Source organism: Magnolia sinica, chromosome 5 (assembly GCF_029962835.1).
Source record: "Magnolia sinica isolate HGM2019 chromosome 5, MsV1, whole genome shotgun sequence".
Taxonomy (NCBI): domain Eukaryota; kingdom Viridiplantae; phylum Streptophyta; class Magnoliopsida; order Magnoliales; family Magnoliaceae; genus Magnolia; species Magnolia sinica.
Window position 1 is genome coordinate 82,719,440 of NC_080577.1, and position 11,434 is coordinate 82,730,873.

Below are 11,434 nucleotides of genomic sequence, written 5' to 3' on the forward strand. Positions count from 1 at the left end.
CTCGTGGATTCAAGAAGTTTTTATGAGGAGTCCAAAGAAGCTCCATGGATTACCTCATCACGTTCATCCCTGCGTTAGGATCATCATGATTTCTAGCTTTCAGCCTGAACAGGAGTTAAAGTAACTAATGATGACGAATAGGTTAGATCTTATGGAAGTTGGACCTATATAACACTAGCTACACTCCCAGTGTAGCTACTAGCTGCTAGGGAAATTGGAAGGCTGGTGTTCCACACATGACTAACCTGGCTGGTGTGGGTACGTGTCGTGCCAAGACGAACGCTCTTGAACTGTATGAACAGTTCAAAAGAGATCAAAGTTAGCCCCACAATAATGTATTTATTATATCCACACCATTGATTCATTTGGCAAGATCATTTTAGTTCTTGATCCCAAAAATAACTCATATCCAAAGTTTAGTGAACCACACCACAAATAGCAGTGGGGACAATGATTCTCACTATTAAAACATTCGTAGGGCCCAAAATAATGTTTATTTTACATCCAATTAATCCGTTCATAAGGTCACACATAGGTGGATGAAGATGAAAAAAATACCATATTGATATGTTACCCACAAAAGTTCAATGGTAGATGTACGATCCCCCACTGCTTTTTGCAGTGTGGTCCACTTGATCTTTGGATCTGCCTTATTTTTGGACTCAAGTCTCCAAGTTGACAGATGGTTTGGATATAACTCATATCTCATGATAGGCCCTACAGAACTTGGTGATGTCTACACGCCAGCTAGGTCAGTGGTATGTGGTACACCAGCCAATCCGCTTTCGTAGTCAGGGCTTGTTTGTTAAATCTAAAGGTGGGAGTAATTTGAAATCTGAATCTGAAGTCAAGAACCTAGTTTGGATTTAGAGCAACCTGTTTGTTAACTAACGTGTGGAATATTTGAAATATATTAATTTGACACATTAGCACTTATGAAATAATCATGATTGAATCCCTACCATTAAAATCTTCATGGATTCAATCAAAATATTTATTTACCAATATGTTTTTAAGGTAAAAAAACACCTAGATGAAGAGACCACACAAATATATCTTAATCCAAATCTTTTATGTAGCTCGCAAGACATTTGGTCATTTACCACTTTTTCTTGTACTATGGCCTGTCCCACCCACCTCGAGGGATCCATATTGCATACTAACTACGTCAATAGCCTCTAGCTAGTGGATGTTATTGTGTGGCCTCCATCATAATATATGTGTTTTGTCTACGCCATCCATCCATTTATCCAAATCATTTTAGGGATTGATCCCCAAAACATGAGGACTCTCATGTGGGCTAGAACTTTCTTGGCTCATTAATGGTCACTCACCACTATTTCCTACCATATGGATGTTTGATAATTGAATTTGCTTCATTTTATAATGCCTCGTAATGATTTGACAAAACGGATGATCAGAGAGTGGATATAGGATACATACATCAAGGTGGGCCCCATGGTTAGGGCCAAGGTAGGTGGCATGTGGCACACCACGCAATCTGCTAAAACCCTATATTCGGATGTGGATCAGCTACTGTCAGGTTGAGTAGCTAGACTTGCTAATGTCACCAAGTTCCATGGGTCCCATCATGATGTATGTGTTGTATCCACACCATTAATCCATTTGGAGAAATCATATTAGGGCATGATCCAAAGAATGAGTCAGATCCAAACCTTGAGTGGACCCCACCATAAAAACAATAGGGAGAGTGACGCCCACCATTAAAAACTTCAAAGGGCCACAAAAGTTTTCGATCAAGCTGATATTTTTTCCCTCCTTTCATGTCTGTCTTAACACATGAACGGGTTGGATCTCAAATAAATATCATGGTGGACCTTAGGAAGGTTTCATCGGTGAGAGTCACTCTCCCCACTATTTTCTATGGTGGGGTCCACTCCAGCTTTGGATCCGCCTCATTCTATATATAATACCATAAAATGATCTCTCCAAATGGATGGACGGTGTGGATACAACACATACATCATGGTGGGTCCACAAAACTTGGTGACGTCACTTCAACAGGAGTCTCGCTAACATGCTCCCCAAATTCGGGTTGGATTGGGTACTACCCCAACTCGGTAAACAGTTTAGCTAGAGATGGAGGGTTATGTCAAATAGCTATATGGGGCATACCGTGATGTATATATTTTATCCATACCATTCATTCATTTTTCCATATCATTTTAGGAAAACGGATCAAAAATAAGCCAGATCTAAGGCTTAAGTGGGCCACACTACAAGAAACAGTGAGAGTTGGGTGCCTACCATAAAAAAAATTCTTGAAGCCATATAAGCCTCTGATCAAGCTAATTTTTGTGTTTTCCCTTCATCCAGGTTTGTGTAATCTTATGAAGAGGTTAGATGGCAAATAAACTTCACAATGGACCCTAAGAAAGTTTTAACGGTAGTTTTTCCATTCCCATTGCTTTCTATGGTGTGGTCGACTTGAGGTTTGGATGTGCCTCAATTTTTGGAATCATAACCTAGAAAGATATAGAAAAGTTGATGGGTGGTGTGGATCTAACACATAAATCATAGTGGGCCTAGAACAGTGCCACACATTAAAAGTTGAGTTATGTTTTACAAAGAAGAGAAAATGTAGGGCAATTTTGGAATTTTTTTAATTACAAAAAAAAAAAAAAAAAAAAAACACGCAGAGTGCATTCTCCATTCACAATTAAGCTACACCTTCATTTCTGAAAAAATTTCAACTAAAATACATGGAGCGCTTTCCTAGTTCAGTGTTAACAAACAAGCATTTAGTTAAAATTTTCAATGTTACCAAACATGCCCTTATGCTGTGAGGCTTCATTTTCAATCAAAAGTCCCAAACAGTAAGTTAGCGAAATTTGAAAATTAAGCCCACCTTTGAATAATAGCTTCTCAAGGACGTACCAGATCTAGGTCATTAATGTATGTCATTGATACCTAAAACACTAACCATGCCACGCAATTAATGTATATAAAGGTGCGTTCAGGTAGGGCTCTGTGGAGCTCACCTTGACTAATGGGTTTTATCCAAGCTGTACATCTGTTTTGCCAGATTAATTTTGGGTATGAACCCAAAAATAAGGTATATCCGAGGCTCAAGTTGACCCAACACTGGGATTGAACACTCACGATTTCAAACTTTTGGGAGCCTTAAAATTTTGTATCAAGCTGATATTTGTGTTTTCACTTCATCTAGGTCTACATGACCTTATTAACAGGTTTGAAAGAAAATAAATATCACGGTGACCTTATATAAGGCTTCATCAGTGGGTGTCATTATTACCACTGCTTCCGGTGGTGTGGTCCACTTGAGCTTTGGATTTGCCTCATTTTATTTAGCTCATATGATAAAATGATATGAAAAACCGAAGGAAAGATATGGATAAAATTCATACAACACAGTGAGCCCCACTGAGCCCCTGCCTGAACGGGTTATCATCAAGGTGGGCAGGACGCAATCAGCCTCCCGGATATACACATGTACAAGTGGGCATGTTTCCTCATGTGATGGTAAACACATGTTGATTATAGATACAAATATCCAGGGGAGGAAAGGAGCCTACCTTTAAAAGACCAACTATATTAGAAACCGGAAAAGTGTAACATTCCGTTTGTTTTTTTGGTACACGTGTCTCATTTTAAAAGTGGATCAGTATTATCTTTGGTCAGATGTTCTGGTTGGATATGTAGAATCAAATTATCAGTGGGGATTAAATCACACTTCACCGTGTCCCATTTTTCTGGTGCATGTATACATTACGTGCGTGCAACAGGGAAAGTTGAATTTGTTTATGTTTTGCCACGCTAATCCATGTGTGAGGCCAATCTTTCATTCCTAGCCCTCCATTTTCGGTTCATCTAAACTGTAAAAGTGTCCTTTCGGTTTGAGTTTGGTAACAAATAGAAAGTGGAAAGAATCTTTCCGTTTTCAACAACATGTGTGCCTAAACATGATCCAATCCGTTCGATGGCCTTCCAAACAATCCCCAACATACATTTCAAACATATAACAAGTCTAGAAATTTTATTTTTAGTGATTAGGGTTTTTAACAGCCATTTGAGTTTCACTAGCCGCCATATGAAAAATCTGAAACCATCAATATAATGAGAATTTCTGTCCAAAATATAGGTCCCATGTGTCTCCCAGGGTCCATCTAAGCCATTCAGACGAGTTAGATCATGTGATGACATGTCAACCACAAATTTGCTATTAACATCCATGTTATCTTCTTGGGTTGAAAAACCCATCATTCTTATGTGGGGTCCATTTGCCAATCAGGTACATCCATTTGGAGGATCACACCATCAGATAATCAACCCTAAATTTGGATTATATCTCTACAGTCTATTTGACCATGTTAGTGAATTATTTGTCAACCGAGTCTAAGCGAGTTTTGATTAATAGCTCAACTGATCATTTCATTAGTTGTGGAATCATCTATAGCCAGTTTGAGGGTTATAAATACTTCATCTTTCTTCTATTCTAATCCTTTTTTCAGCTCAAAATTTAGAAAGAGATAGAGAAGGAGTAGGGTGAGTTTATGAATCTGAGTCAGGCTGCAATGGCTCGACTAGGCCTTGGTGACTCGTGTTATCAGTTGGAGTCTGTCCAGATTGAGGTTGTTGTCAAGAGAAAAGAGAAGCAGAAGAAGATGATTAGAGTTAAAATATTGTGGTGGAGGCGAGTGGTGTTGCCGAGTCTCACTAACTTGGTTGTGCTACGTCCATTGCCGTGTTGCACACAATTTGGAGTGTAGGTATTGTCATGTGACTCAGTCAAGTATCCTTGGTGCAACTAGTTGTAAAGAGCATGCTGATCCATTCGTTTCTTTATCTTAGGTGTTATCTCTGTGTTTTTCCTTAACTTGAAAACCAATCGAGTTAGGATTATTTCCAACATAGTTATTAGTAAGTTTTCAACTCGGGTTAATCCATTATTTTTCTTTAATGATGGATGCTAACTCAGTCATAAATTGGATTCAACTCGGTTGAGATCTGAGTTGATTTACTAGTTTGACAAGATTTATAAGCTATTGGTATTAGGGTCATTTGAATTCTACATATTGAGGCCACTAGTTTGAGGAATAAACTCCACACACATATTTCCACAATCCAACAACAACTTCCTTATACTTTGATAGAATCAAACAATCTATACTTGATCTTTCATATCACAACTTAAGGCATAAATCAAGTAATCTTCTTATATTTTTATATGACATACAATCAAACCGCAACACATGCATGCAATACCATATCGCTTGCACACATTTGCACACTACTGTACACTTGGGCATTTCTTTGCATGCATTAACTCACCACTACACACATTGACCCACATTTCCACACTTGAACACACTATTTCACATATTGAATGCTCTATGACATGACTTTAGTACTACACCCCACATCACACCAAACGTATAAGTGCCACATCATTCATACACATGATACCCCATTTTTCTACCTATAACTCCATACATATAAATCATGCAAATGACATAAGATGAAACATAATTCTCTTCAAGTACAATTCTAGTCCATATATTTCCCACATTAATTTTCATTCCAAAATGCCTCATATTATAATATAATTGCAATATAAATTACTTCTAAGCATGAATATATTAGCAATAGGGAATCATTTTGCATAATATGACTTAAACGAAAGAGTTCATAATACAAGGATAAAAGCATGTCTTTTCTTCTCAAACAATTAACTTTTTTTATATGTCCAAATAACTAACTAAAAGACTATGCAAGAAAATTTCTTAACTCAACATTCTAACAAGATAATTATATTTGAAATAAACCCTAAACTACTATTACGAAAGAACCTTCAAGGGTAGATCTTACCTCAAATCCAAATTGACTCGTATCAAAATCAACTTAAGATGATCTAAGCTACAAGAGTGCCAAGATCTACAATAAGAACATCCAAAGATCCATATCTAAGAATGAACTCATGATGAAGTAGAATAAAACCGAGATTTCATCAAGAATGACTAATTTGGCTCACCGAGTCGAGACTAAGCTCAACTTAGTGCCACCACCAAAGCAAGATCCAAAATTCAGCTCTACATGTGAAATTCTCTTGATATCTAAGTCCAGGAAGGCATGTACCGATTAGATTCAACAAAATAACTTAACACTATGGAACTACCATCTTGGGATAATGTTATGCTAAAAAAATATTTGAATTAAAATTTGAGTTGGTGTCCTTAAATGGACTTGTTATCCTAAATTGATTGTGGATTAATATTATTGGAAATGATGTGGATGGTAAGATTACATGAGAATCAAGCAAATAGTATGACCACTAGTTGTAAGGATTTACATAAATGGTCACTTGTAAACTGGACTAATAATGGATATGTTAATCATGCATACATGGCACGTAGGTGTTATCGAGTGCCTTGATGACTGTTTGAAAGACCAGTGTACCGTTCGAATGACCCTAACTTCATTTGAATGGGTTGACTATTTGAAAGATCCCCAACTGTTTAAAAGGCTGATTAAATGGTTAGCTAGATGTGCATCCCCAGGCTGAGGTGCATTTCATGCCTCCATTCATTAAACAAGATTACTTTGTGAAATGTTGCCTTTTTGGAATAGTTACTTTGAATAATCTTAATTGCTATTATCGATTATAATCTTCAGGGTGTTTCCCATTGAGATGGCCACTCATGGACATTATTGTGCAATTGCACCAACTGTAGTGTCATAAACAAAGAAGAAACACACATGCAAGTGGAATCGACAGTTAACGCTAGGGACGGATGGCCCTATTGGTCCTAAGAGGAGCTTGACGAGTCATGAGCTGAAATTATAAGTGAGGGACCTTTCACTTTACTGGAGACTCTTGGACCTAATTAATACAGTGCTATTAGTTTATTTTCATACTATGTTGTATAAGCCCTGTGGGCATGTACTTGATGTAGTTGGATGTGGACTTTATACTTTCCTTATACATGGTTTCCATGTAACATCTCGAATTTTCACGGTCAGATTTTATACTCATGCCTGAGAAAACCGGGTGTTAATAATTGAATGAATTAGATGCTTCGAAAACGCACCCTATTTTATTTTTTTTTCATTTAGATCACATCCAAATACATTCACGATGATAACCATTCACGAGAGTAAATCAACTACATTTATCATTCCATTAGAGTAAAAGAATTCAATAAATTATCAAATGGCCGCTCAATGAGAGCTTATTACATTATCGAGTTTGCAGCAGAAATATAAAACTAAATCATAAAACTATCTTCTTATTCATTTAGTATAATTTTTCATAGTGAGATGGTCCTCTAGGTCTTCAATATGTACATCACCTGCATCATCTATACGGTTAGTGTAAGACCCGTATCCTAAACCGTATCATTTCATAGACTCCCGCAGTCTTCCCGGTCCAATTCCAGTGACTTGTGACACGTAGATAGCATTTATGTGTGACCCTGAGTCGCATCCTGTCAATCTGAGTCAGCTCGGCCTGAAACTTGTACCCTTGCAACCGCACCGTCGCCGCGACTTGTGCACCAATGCGATACTCAGGCCAGGAGATGTGGGCCCGTGTTTATCTCGAAGAAATGCTGCGCATTTGCAATCCCGAGAGAATCCTACCATCTTTCAAATCAATCAAATCAATCAATCAAGTACACATCCATCACTCACCCATCCCTCTCTCAACCAAAGTCAACTCTCAAGTCAAGTACACCCATCACTCACCCATCACACCCATCTCTCTCCCTTACAACCACTCCTCTCTCTCTCATTTTTTACTCCATCCTAAGCAACCCAAGGAGAGGAAATCGTCCAAGTATTCCAAGGGAGGAGAAGCTAGGTATGGCTCATTCCTACCCCAAGATCCTCACCATCCAACCCTTCAATTCTCATCATCCTCCATTAAAGAGAAAGCCAAGGAGTTTGGCATTCCATAGCACCAAGCAGATCCAATGGTGGGTGTTCATGGTGCTGGATTTTGATTTTTTATTAGGGTCGACACGATTTTGGGGCCCATCTTAATGTATGCATGTACATAAAGGAGCTCATAGTGGCGGATCCCCTCCCATCTCCACCATTTCTTTCTCTCTCCCTCTCTTTCATTTTTTAATGGTGATGATGAGGCCGTGTGGCTCACCTGGTTGGACCCCACCTTGATATATGTATCGCATCTATGCCGTCCACCAAGCAGGGCCACCCTGCTGGCTATCCAGCAGCAACATTTTGCTGCTTGTCCTTGAGCGGACCCTAGACTCCGGGAAAGCATTATTGACATCTTGATCATGGAGCTATGTGGCCCACCTGCGTGATCCCCACCTTGATGTATGTATAGTGTTCACACCGTCTAGCTAGTGGATACCGGCGACTAGCTGGGATGACCGTCCAGTGGACAGGGCCCATCGGATTGTCTGTTTTGAACAGACCTGGACAATGGTAAAACACATATATCAAGTCTGTGGCTGGTGGGCCCACACACGTGGACCTCATGTGACGTATGGGTCTCATCCACACCGTCTAGACCTTGGACGTGTGGGAACCCACCTCTATGCATGTGACCTACAGCCACACCGTCCATCTGTTGTGAGTACCCACGCAGTAGCTGTTGCTGCCCTCTGACGTCAGCCAGTCTTGTGGGTCCCACCATGAGGTATATGTTATATTCAAACTGTTCGTCCACATGGAAGTATGTGGGGCCCACCATGATGTAATGTTGTATTCAGATCGTCCAAGGGATAGTGGATCCCAACAGTTGAACTGTTGTTGACGTCAGTTCTGTGGTCCCAATCACGATGTATGTATTTCGTCCATACCACCCATCCATACGGCAGCTCGTGGGGCCCACCCACACGTGCTGCATATGTGGGATGGGACCCACCTTGACGTATATATTCTATATCCAACAGTCCATCCGTTTGAGGCCATGGGCCACACCAAAATGTATGTGCACCAGATCCTCACCGTCCATCTATTTTTTCCAGATCATTTTATGGCCAGGATTAAAAATATTAAGAAGATCCAGATCTCGGGTGGACCACACAGTAGGAAGTAGTGGAGACAATGACATCCACAGATGGATCCTTTTGCAGGCCTCACCTTGATGCTTGTGATATCCCCACCGTCCATTGTCTAGACGGTGGGAAGCTACCTTGATGTATATGTTTTGTGAGGCCCGTATCTTAGCCCGTAATGTTCTATAGGCTTCCGCGGTCCTCCGGTCGAATTCCAGCGACTCACGATCTGTAATCGGCATTTGCGCGCGACCCTGAGTTGCATCTTGTCGATTTGAGTCGGCTCGGCCTGAGACTTGTATCATTGCGACCGCGCCGTCGCCGCGGTTCCGATGCCATGTCTCACGTGCCGAGATGATACCCAGGCCAGGAGATGTGGGCCCACGTTCATTTTGAGAAAACATCGTGCATTTGCTAAACCCAAGAGAACATGTCCCATCAATCATATCAATCATGTCAAGTACTTATCCCATCCCCAAGTACAACCACCCTCCCTAAAGTCAACTCTCTCTTACAACCAAGTACACATCCACCACTCTCATAATCTATTCTATTCATTTTATAGTACGAAACCAAAAAAGAAAAAAAAAGAAGAAGAAGAAGAATAAGAGGTAGATTTAAAGCTCAGGTAGACCATATATACCACAGGATGCTTTGGTGATAATGAGGCCCATGGTTGGAACATTCCTAGGGTTTATTATGATGTTTATTTTCCATCTAACTTGTTCACAAGGTCATAATTAATTTTTTTTTTTTTAAAAAGACTAAATAGATTGAAAACACAAATTCCAAATTAATCTAAAACTTCTGTGACACCTATGGGCTTTCAATTCTAATTTTTTAGGTCCTGGGAGCATAGGATATGCCTTATGTTTTGGCATGAAACCTTAAAATTGTATGGAGATGGATGAATGACTGGAATAAAATTCATACCTCATGGTAGGTCCCACGAAGCCTCCCTAGACCGATTCTATCTAGGTGGGGCAGGAGGCAATTGGCTTCCAATAGTGGGACGCGGATTGCGTCTTACCCCGCTCATCTCCAACTGTGAACAGGAGGAGCTTTGAGTGGCCACTGTGATGTATGGGACTTATCCACACTGTCCATCCATTTTTTTGTATAATTTTAGTTTTTTTTGTTTAAAAAAAAAAAAAAGAGTCAGATCCAAGTCTTAAGTGGACCACCCCACAGGAAGCAGTGGTGATAATGATTCTCACCATTAGAACATTTCTAGGGCCCACAGTGATGTTTATTTGTCATCCAACTTATTCATAAAGTTACATAGACTTAGATGAAGAGAACAAAAATATCAGCTCCATTGAAAACTTCTTTGGCCCCTAAGAATTTTTCAACGGTTCGAGTTTAATCCCCATTGTAGCTCCCATCTGTCTTGGGTCTACCTCAATTTTAGACTGATACCCTAAAATGATATGAAAAAAAATGGATGGATGGTTTGGATAAGGCCCATATGTAAGTGCTATGGTATCTAGCTCCTATGATTGTCAAATTTTGTAGTGCGAAAACCTCTTGGAATTTATGTCTTATGTAGTGCATCTACATATTCAAGACAGTGCATCTCATGTACAAGGACAAAGGTCTTTACTTCAAGAACTTCAAATGCAAGATTACATGTTCATGTTCAAGTACAACATCAAGTGTGAATTCAATCTTTCAAGCTTCAATAGTTCAAGTTTTCAAAGCTTCATCCAAGTCAAGACAAAGTTCCTATATTTTGAATCTCAAGCTCAAGCTTCAATGTTAGTCAAATTCAAGCTTCAGAAGTCTCAAGTTCAAGCTTCATCATATGACAAGATATCAAGCTTTGTGAACTTCAAAGAATGACCATCAACTGAAGCAAAAGAAGATTCAATGTTCATACATCATGTATATGGTATGAATGACCCTAGATTGACCATAGGGTAGGTCATTTTCAATATATGATCGAATTGGGTCACTTTATAAGTGCATAAACTGTTTCTCAACTAGTCTTGGACTAAGTTTGACTAGTCCTAGCACTGATTCGACCAGTCCTAAGTTTGTTACTTATTTTCGACAATTTTTGTTAAAGCCTCAACCAATACTGGAGACTGCTTGACCGGTCGTGTGAATAATGCTCAACTTGTGCTTAACCAGTCCTGCAGGCTCGACTCAAAGTCCAGCAACTAAAATAGGTTCCACACGACCAGTCGTGGACAGGACTCTATCGGTCGTGGAGGCCACTCGACCGGTCGAGAAAGTCCTTCGACCAGTCGTGGAACGGTCTGATCTTATCATGCCCAAATTTTCAAAAGCTTGTTAGTCCTACAACTAGTTGTGCCGACCTCAGGACCAGTCGAGAGTGCAATTTCTGCACTTATAAATAGAGCATAAATTTCAGAGTTTAATATTCAATCCAATTAAAATCAATATGCCACTCTGAGAGATAA